Below are 17,977 nucleotides of genomic sequence, written 5' to 3'. Positions count from 1 at the left end.
TCTTGTAGGATTATGTGGAGTGATTTAGATACAACATCCAAAAATCAAAACATAAGAATTTGGTAAAAGAGACCTTGAAAACACTCCTACTCAAAGGAATCAAAGATGAATTTTTAGAACCTTTAAATCTGATAGGAGCAGGTGATGTTTCTCACTTACCATATGATGATGTTTGTAAATTATGCATTAGTTATTCAAGAGGAATCTCCAAGATCGGTAAGAATTCTAGAGAACTTTCTTCTCAATTTTTGGAATCTACTACAAAAATAGGAGCTACAAAATCTTTTCTAAATTTACAATTGGATGATTTGCAGGAAGAACGGAAGCAGTGTAAGGAGGATCATTCAACAAATTATTTCCCATCACTGTCGGGGTTTCAACAGGTATTTAAGGAATCAAGTAAGGAAATAAATTGACCACCAGGTATAACTCAAAACTCATCATCATTTAATACTTGGAGTAATATTTATTATCCCCAGCAGGTTCCTCAACACATATACAACCCCACAGTTCCATGGCAGACTTATAATCCTCCTTTGATTCAATACCCCACCATATTCCTGCAATGGCCCTCTCCCTCGAGCTAGATATTCCCACAGCCTCAAGCATGGTTTGCAGCCTCCTCTCTAGGGAAATTCCCCATGAAAATTCCATTACCTGAGCCACAACAGTTGCAATTCCCATCCAATATACCACCATGTTATCCCTCTCTATGGTCCCAACCATTTCTGCAACCAAACCCTAATTTCAACAATCAAGTTGCACATCAATTTAAAACACATATTTTTCCTACTCACTCCCCTATCAAATGTAATGTCATATCTTTTAGAGAGGCGAGAGGAGTGAATCCAGAAACTTCCCCTATTACAACACATCATTTACCTCGGGAAGAAACTTTAATCCATAAACCATTAGAGCAGCAATCTATGATTAGAACTTGTTCGAAAACTGTTGTTGAATCTCACAAAGAAGAAAACCCTAGAGTTTCCCTTAACCATCCTTGTCAATCTAAAGAGAGAAATCTTCAAGCTATGGAAGACCTATACAAGTTGGAGAACCATGAATATGTGTGTCCTATTGAATCATGGTTCCAAACAATTGTTAGTACACCCCATTCCCTCATCATTCAAAAACTCTCAGTACCATATCAAGTAAGTAAGTTGGTTTCTCATACTTCGATATGCGTTAAAGTGTGCATTTTAAACCTGAGTGTGAGTATTGGAAGTATGCCTTCACTTAAAGGTGATATTTCTTTCTTTAAAAATAGGATAGGATAATAGGAGAATAATGAATAAAAATGCATAACAACACTCATGAGCTTGTGATTCCCTAAAAGCAAAACTTTTGAAATTTCTATTATCATGCACTCTCATGGTAAGACTTGTCAGAAGAAATTTACACTTAATACCTCATATTTTAAAGTGACTTTGATTGTTGATCAACATGTCAGTCAAGGATATTGTTTTAAGTTACATGTAATACTTTTTCCTATTCTAACAAACTATCATCCAGAAAATCTTTTCAAATTCCTCTTCGAAGGGACCAGTGAAAAACCTCCTATGGTGGACCACGCCTACAAAACTATAATAAGCTTTCATAAAGAACCATGACACGATCAACTCAAGGAATATTTTTGGTCATTATCCAAGATGTTTTTTAAATAAGTTCTTAGGGTAGCATGACCAACCGGTAAATAATAGTAATTAAAAACTTTTCATGCCATCCTGCACTCTTAAGGAGTATATTTGCTTCCCCACCTATTAAGTAACCCATCTGAGGTTAATCACAGTCAAAGTTTTTTTTTAAAATAGACGAATTAATTGAGGGATAGGAGGTCTCATTGCAAGCTGACCTACTATGATCATGGGTCCTAAGGAGAATGGCATTACCGCACTGGTCACCAAGCCAGGGTAATGGCTTTCAGTTGAAAAACTGGAAGACAAGAGGTCTCATCGCAAGCCGGCTTGTTCATTCTTGTTAGTTCTCATGAATGGCACTATCGATAGCTGGTTACCAAGCCAGGACAACGGCCTTCAATTAACTTCTAAAAAGAGAAAAAGTAAAATATTCTTAAATGACTCTGAATCTATATCTAATAGGTGGGACAAAAGCATTTCATAAGGTTAAAAGGTACCCCTATCGAGACTATAGATGCCTGCTGGCAGCAGGGCCATGCCTGTGGTATTAAAGTTGACTCTACACTATAATCTACTTGGTTGTTTTTGCTTTCTGTGAACTCACTATCAATCTCTTTGAGAATGGCTTTAAAATCTTTTTATTGTTATACCTTGGAGTTCTATCTTTTTGGAATGATTTTAATGGATGCGGGACCCTTAGTGCAGATAATTTATTGTGCCTAGACAAGAGGAGCTTCAACTATACATGGATAATGGTAAAATAATTATTGTGGGAAGGTATTGCTATGTCCACTTTTAACACCATGGATTTGAAATCATGTCACTCATAACTATAATAAGGATTTCAAAGTGTAACTTCTTATTAGGGATACCTACGATATATCCTTTTGGAAATTTTAAAAGTTATCTTTTAATAACACCATCCGTGCAATTTAGTTTTTCATGACAGTTTTCATTTTAGGTTTTCTTGAAATCAGTTTAAGCAAATAAAGAGTCAAGCAAACACTCTGTTTTAGAGCAAGCTTTATCTAGCGCAGGAAAGGTGATCACGAAAAACTGCAGGAACATCATTTTGAAACACCTACAAATATTCTAATTCTGTTTTATGTAAGGAAGTAACAACACCAGCTTTCCTTGCATGAGGACATGCAATATGGTCAGCATGGGGGGATGTTGGGTCTCCGATTTGTCCTATTTTTTATCTATTTCTCTCATGTTTTCGATTCGAAAAATGATTATTTTTTAAGAGTATTTGCTACTTCTTTGTTTTAATAAGATTAAAATAGCATTAATGAGAGTTTAATTAAGGCTTGTATGTTGCAGGATTAAAGCTGGTTTTATTATACTTTGGGACGTGCCTGCACTAGTGCATTCACATGCCTACACCATTTCACTTACCTTCCTACACCATGCATTGGGATTCCTGCACTAGTTATAGTGGGCTTCCTGCACTATGAAGGATTCCTGAACTACATTCATGTTCCTGCACTATGAGTCCAATGATTCTACGTTGCTGCTCTTAATTGCTTCACCAGGGCCCTACTCGATGAGGAAGATTGTGAAGCATACAATTCCTAGATTGTTAGACGGAGTGTAGGGAGTACATCTTGTATTTTTGGAAAGACAGTTGATTGTAATTACCATGGGCAAATATACCTAGAGGTTCACGACAATGTTGATATCTACGAAATAACCAAGAGAATTATCTCTAGTTTTGAATGATGTTCAAATGAATTGCAACTAGAAGCATCAAACCGTGTATAATCTTAACAATAAAACCACTGTGTTCAGCACATCCTGGGCATCCACATTTACATCTTTCGCTCGCTACAGATGGCACGAAGACATGCCTTGACACACTTGCCAGAGTGGAGAGACAACCTTGGGCAGTCCTTCACTTTCGAATTGTTGGTGTTTGTGGTTTCTGCGTGGCCACTGATACAAAAGCAGTGGTGAATTGGGGGGATTAGCAATTGGATCGACCATCGCAATGAATGCAGCAATATCCGGACCAATCTCAGGAGCTTCAACAAATCCAGCAAGGACAATAGGATCTGCAGTGACTGGAAACAAATATACAATTTGGATATACATGGTGACATCTGTAATCGGTGCACTAATAAATGCAATGACTTATAACATGATTCGAGGCCCAACGAATCAATCAACAACATAACAACTTAGATATTTCTCGCATTCCTGAATCTTCCAGCACCATATTTGAAGACCACTTCTCTCAGTTAATCACACCTTCAACCAACAACCACTCCAGGAAAAGAGGAACGATTCACTAGAATCGTTCCCTATTTCGACACTCAGTTTCAAATTAATTCCTAATTCGGAAACTGTTAATAATCTTCCTATATTTTAATTGGATGTTGAAAAAGCCCAAATTTGTAAATTGATGCCTATATAAACTGCCTAGAGCGATAATCAGCTTAGTCAATCAATTAATTACAGTAAGGAAGGAAATCGACCCAACCAGGGATAGTGCGCATCACAGGAAGGCACAAAAGGGAAGAGGAGATGTTCCAATGTAGCCTCACGCAATTCATCAGCTGTGGATCGCTCCTCTGGTCTTGCTGGAGTTGAGTGATGTCTGCATAATGTAAACATTGTTTTCAATAATCAATTGAAGCAATTTCCCAGCATGTTCTATTTAATTATCTATTGCATCTAATGACTTCGATTTTTTTGTGCCAGGCATTCAAAGAGGGTGCAAGTTGGCTGGGTTGGCTGCCAGACTAGCTCGACACTACTCTCATCTTTTAGATTAAATAGCATATAAATTATTATTTGTCGTGTGAAATACTTAACTATTTCAAGTCTCTTTTCCTTCTTCAAGTTAACATTATTTAAATTGTTGCAGCATTTTCCCTTCAGCTTTAAACTTCATTGATTTGTTGCATTAAGAAATTATTCCTATTTGTGCTTACGCTTGGGATATTCCTCCAGTAGTTCTTATTTGCAAGATCCGCTTATGTGTTGATAAACTGTAATTGATTTATACTCCAGAATATGAAAACGATGTGAGTGGGTGTGGTTTTGAGGCACTGACAGATCCATTTAAAACTCTGCTTACAAAAACCTTATATTATTTGGATGTCGCGGAGCCAATATTAATGAAAGTAAATTGTGTCATTTACTTCCCATTAAACTTATGGAGAGTTTGCAAGATTTATTTTCAGGGCAAGGAAGGCGAGAGATTTACATTAATTTAATTGCTTCCATAAGTTATTTATGCAGCATATTTACTTGACGATGATTTCAAGTTAACCTTACACAGAATTAGTGCAGGTAGAATTAGTGCAAGCATAATGGTTTTGAATTGCTTTTGAATTTATTCCAGCATTTACAGTCTTTTTTTTTTATTATGCCGGAATTGCTTGATTTCTAATTCAATTTTCCTTTTGTTCACTTGTAATTAGAATTTCATTTCATTAATTGTCTTTTATTTCCCGCATGATTTAATTGTGTGGATTGATGTTTTCTTGAATTCTATTTAGTGCAAGATTTCATTTATTAATGAGATTAATACGTAAGATAGACTAGCATTTATTTTGCAAGTTGTCATGGGCTTTCTCTGGCATTTCCAGTGCTGCGTCTCGAAGTTCATGAACTTTCCGAATTGAAAAATTAAATGTTGGTACATTTATAGACCCCATACTGCACCCAACATAGATAAAGGTGGAGAGGGAGTGACAAGGGAGAGATAGAGAGACGGTGTGTGTGTGTGTGTGTGAGAGAGAGAGAGAGAGAAAGGGAGAGAGGAAGAGAGAGAGAGAGAGAGAGAGAGAGAGAGAGAGAGATATGGAGAGGGAGAGTGTATGTTTTGGGGATGAGAAGGAGAGACAAGGGGAGATACAAATATAGATGGAGGTGGGAGAGAGGGAAGAATAGAGAGGTAAAGAGAGGGAGGGAGGAAGAGAGATAAATATGGAGAGAGAAGGGGAAGAGAGAGAGAGGGGGGAGGGAGAGAGATAAAGGGAGAGGAAGAGGGAGGGGGAGAGAGAAAGATAGATAGATAGATATGGAGAGAGTGTGTGTATGTTTGGGGGCTGAGATAGAGATATAGATGGAGGGGGTATAGAGGGGGAGAGAGAGAGAGAGGGAAGAGATAGACATGGAGAGGGAGAGGGAGAGATAGATAGATAGATAGATATGGAGAGACAGTGTGTATGTAGTTTAATATAGAGATATAAATAAGGAGAGACAGAGGGTGATAGATATATAGATGTAGGGGGCAAGAGGGAAGAAGAGAGAGACAAAGAAAGAGAGAGAGAGAGAGAGAGAGAGAGAGAGAGAGAGAGAGAGAGAGAGAGCATGCCATGGGTTTAAGGGGCTGAGATAGAGACACAAATAAGGAGAGATGGAGGGAGGTATAGATATAGATGGCAGGGGAGGAGAGGGAATAAATAAGACAAAGATAGAGAAAGGGAGGGAGAGGTGGAGAGAGAGAGACGGAGTAGAGAGGGAGGGGGAGAGAGAGAAGGAAAAAGGGAGGTAGATAGACACAAAATGGAAGGTTAAGAGAGAAGGAAGAAGAAAGAAATATAAAAAGAAAAATACAGACATAGAAGTTAGATCTAGAAAGTCATGAATATTTTTGTGTTAGGGCAATTCAACCATAAATACAATACTTGAATTTTCATCCTAGATAAAATGTTCACTTGCCTGCAATGTCTTCTTCCTCAAACTGTAAACTATTTGTAATTGGTTACATTCTTATTATTCCCATTTTCCATCATTCAACATTCTTAATCACTTTGCATTCAAACGTGGTAATAGAAAATAACTAATAGGTGTGACAATAAGAAAAATAGAAGAAAATAGTTTCAAATTGATCGTAATGAATATTGTTTCTAATTGACTATATTCTTATTATTCACATTTTCTATCATTCAACATTGTTACAATGTCACTTTGCACTTAAAATTTTTATTTCATCATTCAAGTTACTAACAGTCTCTCTCGTCTCAACAAACTGAGGTAACTAAGAAAGGTTAAAATTGAATTGACCAAATTAATCTTAAACATATTGAGCATATTTAAAATGATCAAAATTATTATTTGTTCAACAAATTTTGTATGACCACACACGACTAAAACCAGCCTAGGTCCATCTTAACCCTGGATATATCAAGCGTCGAGAGGGATCAAATATCTCGAGGTGCAAACCTCTTTTTTGAGTGAAAAACTTGAGGAAAGGTTTGCAACTCAAGAGATTTGAACCCTCTCGGCACTTGATAGATACGGGTTTAATATGGATCTAGGCTGATCATAAACTAGTTATGACATAAGGTGAATTAAATACATATAGTGAGTGTAGGGGCATGCATTTGAGTGAAAAAAATGCATGTATCATTAAGGAACATGTTAATGATATATCAAAATAAAGTTAGATATTAAGAAAATTAATTAAACTTAATTAGATTATTAATTTGAATTTAAACTCTTTTATTATGTAGCTTAATGGTAAGGAAATTTATCTATGAAAAGTATATTTTTAATTAGCTTTTAATATGTCTAATTTTTTGACATATTTCATGATATAAGAGTGATGAGCCCTGGTATTGCACCAAGGATGTTACAACACCCAAGGGATTCTCAACTTAAATTATCAACCTCGGGTTCGTACAAACTTATAGGTGGCAATGTTATATGCACAACAGGTTAGGTTCTACTCATGTCACCCTTAGTCATGAGATCAAATCAAGGTGTTCAGATACCACTCCTTTAGTGAACTACAAAGAGAAAAACATGTCACAATTGCAAGGAGATGAGCATGATTCTAACTACAGAAGTGAAAGTACCATTCATTCAATGTAAATGCTAAATTGAAATTGCATGAAAGGAAAAAGGCTAGTCTAGTTGCAGAAGTAAACCATGCTATTCTATTTGTAAACCTAATCAATGTAACATCCTACTTGCATGAATCATATATCTATTTTCACTTGCTTGAAAATGAGAAATTCAACCTTCAACACAACTATGAAAAGAAATGTTAATTCTAATTCTATTTGTTGTCTTATGTTTGCAGTGAGCGGAAAATGGGGTTGGAGTAGTCTTAGAATCTTCCTAGATCATGAAATCAAGGCTTGTGGACCATTATTCAACTTTAATACCCAAGGGTCGAAATTTGGAGCGAATTTGGTTGAAGAAAACAATGCTACAGGTCTGCTACAGGAGGGGGGTTCGAGAGATTTTTTAGGACAAGAATGGTGTCTTAAAGGTAGAAGAATGTGGATGAAGGTAGAAGAAGGTTATTGAATGGTGTGGGATCCCCTTGGCCAAGCCTAGTACCCCTTGGAGGTCTATCTTACACCAAATTTTGTGCCCATGGTGTCCTCCATTTACCTTAGCAGAGTGATCTTGGTGGCAGAGTTTGGAGGCAATGTGAGGTGTCTAGGAGGGAGATGGAGTGGCCTAGGTGGATGTAGAAAGGTGTGCCCACCCCTGCAGGTCAACACAATCCCTGCAAACTAGTCAAACACATGCATCAAATGATCACTATTACAACAAAGTAAATTAACATGGAAAAGATGAGTTGAATTTTATTAAGATCTACTCTACCCTACAACACAAATCCAATTGCCAAAAAAATGTTGCTAACTTCTAAGTTACAGAAAATAAACATGTAGAAGGATTGCAGTCCAATACTTAACAATTTCCAAGAAATCATAAACACATATTTTTGGGTTGTTATTGTAGATCTTCCAATCACTCTTCCCACAAGAGAGGTGATAGGAAAACTTGTAATCACAAGTTTTTATGATATAATACCTACTGAAACAAAAATAATTGCAATGACTTGAACAAGAAAAAGGAATAAATACAAGAGAGGGACTAAAACCTATGGGTTGTGCCCAAACCCAAGGGTTTTAGCCCTCCAAAACTAACTCAGATGCAGACCAATAGCGAATTTCCCATTAACATAAATTAAGAGCCACATACATCATATGAAATATGAGAATAATAATTTCAAGCACTAGGCTCTTCGTAGCTACTCCTAGCTGTAACAAAAATTCGAATCCTAATGAGCCTTTTGGCTATTTTATTTATACAAAAAGTAGCTGAGGGAAGCTCCCTTGAAAAAAGGAGTGATCCCTCCAAAATATTGAGATTTGTGGATCTCGTTCCCTTTGATCTTCACATATACTTTGAGTTCCTCTGCGTTGTTGGTGAGGATTTTGTGATCTCAAGCTGAGTTGGATATTTAATGAGGTGACAAACCTTCTATATTCTCTCTGGTTGTCTCCATCAAGCCCCTGCATAGTAAATATCTCCAAAAATGCTTATTTTTCCTGCATATAAATCACATTAGGCCATGCAATATGAAAAACAACCTTTAGTTTTCTTACTAAGCATATTATGGCTAAAAATGTGAATTAATGTGAGAAAACGATAGTTTTAAGGGCTAGACGATAGCACAATGAACCTCAAAATATACCTATTGATGGGACCCATCAGAGAGTTTATAAACTTAATCATGGAAAGAAAAACAAAGATAAATTTAGAGTGTTATTATTGTCATCTTCATCATTATTGTGATCAAGGTTCTATATATATATATATATATATATATATATATATATATATATATATAATATTTAGTAGTGTAAGCGTTGTTATATAGTTTGGTATGATAAATAGTTGGTCTTTTATTGGTGTGTTTTCTTTGTTGCCACTGTGTATACAAAGAGTGGGATTATTGTGTGTTTATTACTTATGTAGAGAAAGTCATTAGTGTGATTCTTGCTATTATTATGTTACTAAGATTATGCCTTTTTTATGTAAAAAAGTTGCATCATAATTAAGAGTTGTTTGTGAGGTATAATTGTTGTGTTTCTAAGCTAGATATACATGTCAAAATTTAATGCATTTTTTATGTGGAGAAGTTGCCTCATATTGGCGAGTCATCCATAATGTGCATTGACTGACAAAAACTTTAGAAAGCTTGTCTTTGGCATATAATAATAATAATAATAATAATAATAATAATAATAATATAACAATGCTGGTAAAAATCTTTTGATTATGTTCAAAATGCCCTACCAATGGCCTTGGCTACATTAGAAAAGATTCAAAATAAGTTAGTATTATTAATGATCCCCCATAGTGACAAATTCGTCAACATTTCAAGATCCTCTATAAATTGCCTTGGATATTTTAGAAAGGACTCAAAATAAGTTAGTATTATTAATGACACCCCGCCCCCCCATAGTGACAAATTAGTCAACATCTAAAGAACTATAGTTCTCTAAAGACAAAATTGTAAGTTTTCTCAAATTAATAATAGGAAAAATTCTCATCAAAACACAATGCAAGTGAGTTTGCATTTTATCATACTTTTGAATATAATGATGCAAGCAATCTAACATCTACTCCAATTGTATAACAAAAAATTGTCAAAATCTTTCAAACCTTAATAACATAGCCTAAACATCCCCATACATGGTTCATTAACACACCTTGAAGGTTAACCAACTAGTGAGTGGTTTAGTTTGAAATGAACTATGATATTACACCATCGTCAAAAAAGTTAAAGAAACAAAGAGGAAAACTAAATGCAAGAGAAGTTGAATCATTGACAATAAGAAAATTCATGATATTTGACATTATAATCAGTGAGTCAACGAAATAATTAGTGATAGTTAATTGAATTGTAGTTAGCAGAATTGTTAGTGAGTTGGGGGAGAGCTAAGTAGTAGAGTGTCAAGAGTATAGTTTGACATTGTAATATACTCATGTATATTGATTCAACATTGTTGTATGTGTTTAATTGTGAAAAAATGGGTGGGTGCCTTTTCCTAACATAACATTGCCTATGAACCTAGGAGCATGTAGTCTATGGACTTGTGGGGGGCAAATATTTTAAACTTTTAATTAGGAATTAAAAAAAAAAAAAGAAATAGAAGCAAAGGAATAGGTAGAGGAAAAGAGAAGGTTATAGTTGAGTTAGAGGTAAAAGCTAAAGCCAAATCTAAAAGAAAGGTAGAACTAAAAATTGATGCATAAAGAATATTTCGACCTGCATTCAATATATTCACATCAGATTGATAATGGTAAGACTACCAAAAATCTAAAAGAGGAACTTAAATTCATTCAATTACTCTACCTGAACGTCCTGCCAATGAATTATATGTAGGTGAGGAAGAGGTTAGAAAATGAAGATAAAGCCAAGTCCAATGCTAAAGTAGAAGCTAAGGTGGAACATAAAATTAAAACCACTAAGGAAGAAGAAGCAAGGAGGTTAGTAGAAAAAGAAGACGGAAAAAATAAAGTTGAATAAAATGCTATGGTTGAGAGAAAAAGATTGAGAAAGAAAGAAGAAGGCGGCAAATGGGATATTGAAGCAATAGAGGGATCACTAGAAGAGAATGTGCACACTCCTAAGAGCTTTTCTAATGTGTCGTCAATTAGACTAATTATAGGAGATATGTCAATCCTCATTCCCACTATTGAAGTTACTAACTTAGATAACCATTTTCTTTTGATAAGAAGAAAAGGTAAATAGCAAGGTCAAGACACAAAAGGAGAAAGCTTACTATTGACTAAGACCTTGTATAGAAACTAATTTGTTGGACACCAAAGAAAAAGACTCAATAGAGATAACTTCCATTTGAGTGCTTTTGCTAAAGCCAATGTGTCCAATATTCATGATATAGTCAAAGATTTGGAAAAAAACAAATCACAAGTAAAATTCTTGGAAATTATTACATGAAAAATTAAAAAAAATTTAAGGTTTCTGTCTATTTTGTACTAAGAATTAAATTACAGAAAGTTAAGCTTATTGTAATTTTAAAAAACTAAAAAAATAAGATCTAATATGCTTAAGTTAAATGCCCATAATGCCTAACATGCATAAGTTAAATGCCCATAATGCCTAACATGCATAATTTTTTAGATAAAAAAGTAGTTTTACTTTATGTGAATAATTAAATGATTGATTAAAACAAGTATACCATTGCCCTAAGATGAAAAGAAAAAATCTAGTAAGATAGAATAAAGATCCAATTGGGTTTTTGCACTTATAAGATTTCCTTAATAAAGTTCATTTTATTAATTACAAAACACGATATTGCTTACAACCTAGATCCTCAAATACTTTTGTATCTATATATTTATTTAGTTCAATTCGATTCTGATTGTTATTTTTATTTCAATAAAATTCTTTCATTTTATTTGAAAATAAGGTATCCAGTATCCACCTGAAAACTAGTTGCATGAAAGGTATTTACACGTGGATTCCAGGATACCTAGAGTTCGGGAATTTTAAAAACAATTTAATGGAAATAATACTAAATATTTTTAATTCAAGTTTAATAAAACATCTGACATCCGGCTCTAGAAAAAACTTTGGACTCCCATACATCTAGACCATTCGTATTTCTTAACTGAAATGACAGTTAGTTAGCATTTAATTCAGAAGTGATGGAAAATAATGAATTCTCTTGGGCACTAAATTTCTCTATACTTACGGAATTTTAGAGGATTTTCTACATATCTTTCGCGGAATACATTCAAGCCTCCACCTATTGAAAGGGTTTCGACATTTGAGATATTTTTTTGTTTTCTTTTGTACTTCAATTGCTCAATTTCTTATAGAATTACTTATTGATTACGAGGTATCATCTCATCTAATTATTATGTTATCTATATAATAATTATCTATATTTGATTTTATAGTTGTTTTTTTATCAATTTACATATTTTAATTAATTATATTGTGTTTTTACAAAATAAGAATGGGAAGAAAGGTCTGTTTGGAGTAACTCAATTGGCAATGGTCGTGTAAATGAAGTCTCACCGAATTGGAAGTCTTGGGTTCAAATCTTGTGCTCCCCCGATCGGAGTGAGAAGATGGACATGATAAAGATGTAGTCCTACCAAGCTTACAAAAAAAAAATGAGAAGAAAGTGGAAATCAAAATCTATGAAGTCTATTGTGGAGAATATCAACATAAAGCAGAAATAAATGGAAGTAGGATTATCAAACGAGAAGAACCCTAACTCGACCTTTTTTATTCTGATACGACATTCAAAACTCAAGATGCGGGTACCATGTTTGTTGGGTCATTGATTTGTCACTATTATTATCACTTCCAAACATCTCTTTTTCCTCCTCTTATTGCCCTTTTATCACTCCATTTACCACAATTTCTCATAAATATCATATAATGATTACTTAAGCTTTAGTGGTTAAGTAATGCTCATATTCCTTTATTTTTAATAAGTTAAAGATTATTATGCATAATTTTACCAATGATAGTTTATGAAGGGAATTATTGTAACAAAACTCATGTTTCAACCTTCAATTTCTCACCCAGGTTGCAAAATCTAAGTTTGGGCTCATGATCAAATGTTCCCAATCAGAAATCTACCAGAAAAGAAGTGATTGTTTTGTGTTGGATTTTGCAGGAAAATGAAAATGAATCTCGAAAATTTCAAAAATGGGTTTTGTGCTTTTCCAAAATTTGTAATGGTTTAAGATATATGTTTGGTTCTTTGAATGTGCTATTTCCATATTTATTGTTGCGATCATTGACATACTACGTCCCAAAAAAAGTAATCAATCAACTACTAAAATCATTCTTTCTTATTCTAAGATGATTCTATGTTAAATAAGTCAAATGTAATTCGATCTTGAGTTGTTATACTACCAAGATCTCCCAAAAAAATAGAGTCAACATTCTATAATATGTCCATAGTTGTTACAACCCAAATTTTGGTGAATTAGTTCCAATTCACTCCCTACACTTTTCTTCTATAAATGTATGGGCAGATAGTAGATTAAGTGTTAAGTTCGGGTAAGTTAGAGGAAGAAGCAATGTAGAATACACAAGGGTTGCACTAGAAACAAAGACACAACGAGATTATTGGTGCATCATCTTTTTTTTTTATAAAGTATGCAATTTTCTATTATCTGAAGCATTAATATGTGAGTAAGTTTAGTGGCCCTGATTGGTGAAGGAGGGCCCCCTTCACTGGTCAAGTGCTGGAGTTTCATTTGTTAATAATATTTATCATAGGTGTTACAGTTTTATTTATTATTTAGATCTGTCATAGAAGTTTTGTAATTTTGTGTGCTTTGATTTTATCAGTAGTTGCTAATTTCCAGAAGTTAGTGTTTACATTTACTATCTTGAGAAGGTTGATTTGTTGAGTTGAGATTCTACTACATTAACATTTCAGGGTGATTTGTTTCTTGTTATTCACATTGTGTTTAACTATTGTTGCTTGCAAAGTGGATTGGTTAATTTTTGTTACTTGCAGGATGGTTTCATTGTTGTTACTTGCATAGATTGAATTAATATTAAGATAGGACTCTATTTCATATGACTGTTAAGAATTTTTTTGTAGATTAAATTTCCTTTCTTTGCGGCCAATTCATTCTCTTGTAATTGATTGAAGTTTCTGTTGCAACGAGTTCATGTCTTTTTATTTCATTAGTTGGATGTAATCTGAAAGTGTGAGTTTTCTAGCTATACAACCATTATAACCACCAGCATTACCAATGGATCTCTTGTCCGCATATATTTTGCATGTAACCTTGAAATAACAGATGATCCCCAAATTTATAATTAAATGTGGAGTGTTGTAGTTTTCCTAAACATACATATGTAGCACCTAACATTTTTTGTGTCGTTGTCGAGGGGGTTTCAAGGGAATGAAAGAACAATCTAGCATTGGCTAGTTGCATTATTTTTGGTACTACTGGCCTTGAGTTTCAAAGACAGGAAGGGAATCAACCTACGCAGTTGACCACCTATCTCCTTTGGTGAGAGAATGTGGTAATCTCTTGTACCACTTATATCATAACATTTAGCTTGAATGTGTGAAGCATATATGAGTGTATGACTAGAAGTAGAAGAAAAATAAGTCTTATCATTTCACCTAGTGGTGTTGTAAGCACCACCCATTCCACTAACCAGTTGATAGGAACATTCGAAGGAGGATCCTTAAGATATCACCTAAAGAAATTCTTTTATTTTAGAAATAAATGGCATCAATTATTACCGTTGAATTCTCCATCAGATATCTAGGAGGAGTGGCACAAATGCACAACATTCCCCCCATATGTTCTACCAAATTTCCATGGTTTGGAAAATGAAGACTCAGATACATTCTTATTTGAGTTTGAAGTACTTTGTAGAGGATATGATTATTATACTAATGCTCAAAAGTTGAAAGTGATTCATCTTACTCTAAAGGATCAACGCTCTAATGGTTCATAAGCCCTAGTGGGAACTGCATGCAAACTTGGGAAGATGTGAAGAATGTATTATTGAAGAAGTACCAACGCTGTTTCATGGCCAATGAAGATATTTTTAGAATGAAATAAGGAGAAGATGAAAGTTTGGAGGAATGTGTGGAATAATTTCAATACAACCTTGAAAATTCAAAACACAAACAATTGTTGAAAGAGACCCTGAAAATCCTCCTGCTCAAAGGAATCCAAGATGAATTTTTTACTTTTAAATATAATGGGAATAGGTGATATTTTTCTGCTAGCATATGATGATGTTTATGAATTACGTATATGGTATTCAAGATGAAACTCCACATCTGGTAAGAATTCTAAAGAACTTCCCTCTCAATTTTTGAAATTTGCTACAAGAACAAGGGTTACAAGAGCTGAAATCAGTAATTTATTTGAACTTTGTAAAACTGATATTATTAGATCTCTAAATTCACAATTGTATATTTTTCAGATTAAGAAAAATCAAGAAGAATTAAAGAAGTTTTTTTCCCTCGGTGCCAAAAGAAACATCGTGCAAGAGGTTTTCCTTTGGATAGCAAGACTTTTGGCACATGTGACTTGAACCATCCCATGGATAGTTTCTCTTCCTCACTTGGGATGAAAGCAACATATCATAAATATCAAGAAGTTGCAGCAAGTTCGCTTTATTCAATGGCACTATAACATCCATGTAAACCATGGTCTATATGTATGGTTTAAAACTCTATCCTTCCATTTTCTTGCATAATCCATCATGGAATACTCCTACACTTGGAAGCCATGCTAATCTCAATATAACTCTCACCAATCTTGCCCACATAATTTGCATGGCTACCTCCCTTCACCTTACAACACAAACAAATCATCCATTCTTTCTACCAGCTCTTCAACAACATCTTACTTTCCTATCAAGATCAGCCACACAACCCAACCAAATACATCATCAAAATCATCCATGTCATACAAAATTTCCTTCTCAATCGATTCCACACCCTCATAATAATAAATTAGCACAACATGATTACAATGTTGAGCTACAAAATTTATCCACCCTTCACAACAATTTTATCTCACCTGCAACACTGCAATAAAATTATATTAGGTCCGAAAAGGTTTCAAATCCAAAAGTTGCAAAAATCATGGAAGAAAATGAAGTTTCTTCTATTCTTTATTAGTAGACAAACGGGATCAATAAGACATTGCTAACATCTAAACAAATGCTGGAGGCAAAAATTGAATTATTCCTTGCATCATTGTTGCTAGATCTAGACCCCTTATGCATTTGGGAAGATCAATTTTTTGAAGAACTTCATGATATCACAACTACAAGAAATCAAGGAAGCAAGGGATATATTGAAGCTTGATTTGAATATGTCATTAGTCTGCAACATCACTCCATGCTTCAACAATTCTTGGCACCATCCTTTCAAGAGAAATTGGTCTCTCACATCCTGGTATTCATTAAAGTACATTTTTTAGATTTGGGTATGAACATACTTGAGACCTTGCTTCAGAAATGGATCCATTGGAGGTAATCTTTTACCTGAATTTTCTAAGTAGGGTGTTATAGTATATAAAAATAATATATATACTATCTTAAAATAAAATTGTTACAACATTTTCCATCTTCAACACTTAGTTACTAATCCTTTTACAACTCTCAATCATTGATTGCCTCTACCCACACTCAGTCCCTTAGATCTTATGCATGTTGAAGAATTATTGGTGTGGAAGTGTCTCACATAGAGAATTACATGTATATGAAAATTACACATATGTATATCACTATCTAGACAAATATCTTTGTGATCATACTCTTATGGCGCTTTGTTACATTGACTTCAATAAAAACACAATTGGGACAGTTCTATTTTTTGGGGATCATACGAGCTCATTTATTAAACTTGATTCTATCTAAAGTATCCCATTGGATCTATTTTCTAACACATATTTAATTTTTTGAATTTGAATCTCAAATGAAGAATTTATGACCAAAATAGTGGCTAGATATGGAGCAGGCAACTTAGGCACAAAGTCAGGACAATCAAAATTTGGGGCACTAAAATTGGGAATTTTTAAAACTTGTTTCTAAGGGAGATATCCATTGGATTCTAGTTTTTAACCCGACTTAAATCATTCAATCCAGATCTCAGATGAAAAAGTTATGACCAAATTACTAACTATTTCTCTTAAAATTTGCATCATGGTAAGTATGCATCTTACTATTACAAGAACGTACAATATATCAAATCAAAATTTATTAAATACCTTTTTATCAGGGAGAAATGTCTTCAAATATAGTTTAATATGCAATTTGAATAACTCAACTTTGACTTTTTATGAAAAATTATTCACAAATTAGTGACTTCTTGTCCTAAACCAGCATAACAAAAACTCTTCCTCTTCAGTCTATTAATAAGAGGTTTTGGTACAGTAAATCATATTCATATTAAAACATATTTATATTGGAGATGAATAAATGAATCTAATTTAACCTCCAAGTTGAATCAAATTGATCCAACCTATAACAAAAAATTCTTGATCAAAATAGTGACCGATGGTCTATGGGGGAATTCGAAAACACCTTTGTCATGCAAGTTGTTCCTTAGAAAATTTGACATATCGTATGGAGGAATTTTTAAAAAAATGTTCTACTGCAGATAACCCTATGAATATACTTTCATATGGCTCTAAATTCACTCAAACCGGGCTTAGAGCAAAGAAGTTATCAACAAATTGATGTCGTCTAAGGCAGTCACCACTTCTCAGCAGCGAAACAATGAAATTTATTTTGGTATCTTTCCTAGGTTTTGTTTTATTAGAACTTCTTGTCATTTATTTTTTTCATGTTTTGGATGAAGAGAGACTTTTCATGTCTCTTCGTCCATGATCTCACATTTTATCGCAAGAAAGTGCTAGTTTTTTGTAAATCCTGGGAAGATAAGAAAAAAAGCCAATTCACAAATAAAGTAATTCTTGAGGCCATATTTTTGTAAATGAGATAAATACTAATTCTAGAAATGTTGCAAGCTTATACCGCCAACAAGAAGCTTCACAAGAACTAGGGGTCATGCTGTAACTTCCTATCTAGAAGCATC

Source organism: Pinus tabuliformis, chromosome X (genome assembly GCF_031772625.1).
Source record: "Pinus tabuliformis cultivar Carrire ecotype Pingquan chromosome X, CPIR1, whole genome shotgun sequence".
NCBI classification, from domain to species: domain Eukaryota; kingdom Viridiplantae; phylum Streptophyta; class Pinopsida; order Pinales; family Pinaceae; genus Pinus; species Pinus tabuliformis.
The sequence above is the reverse complement of the archived record's forward strand: the minus strand, read 5'-3'. Positions refer to the sequence as shown.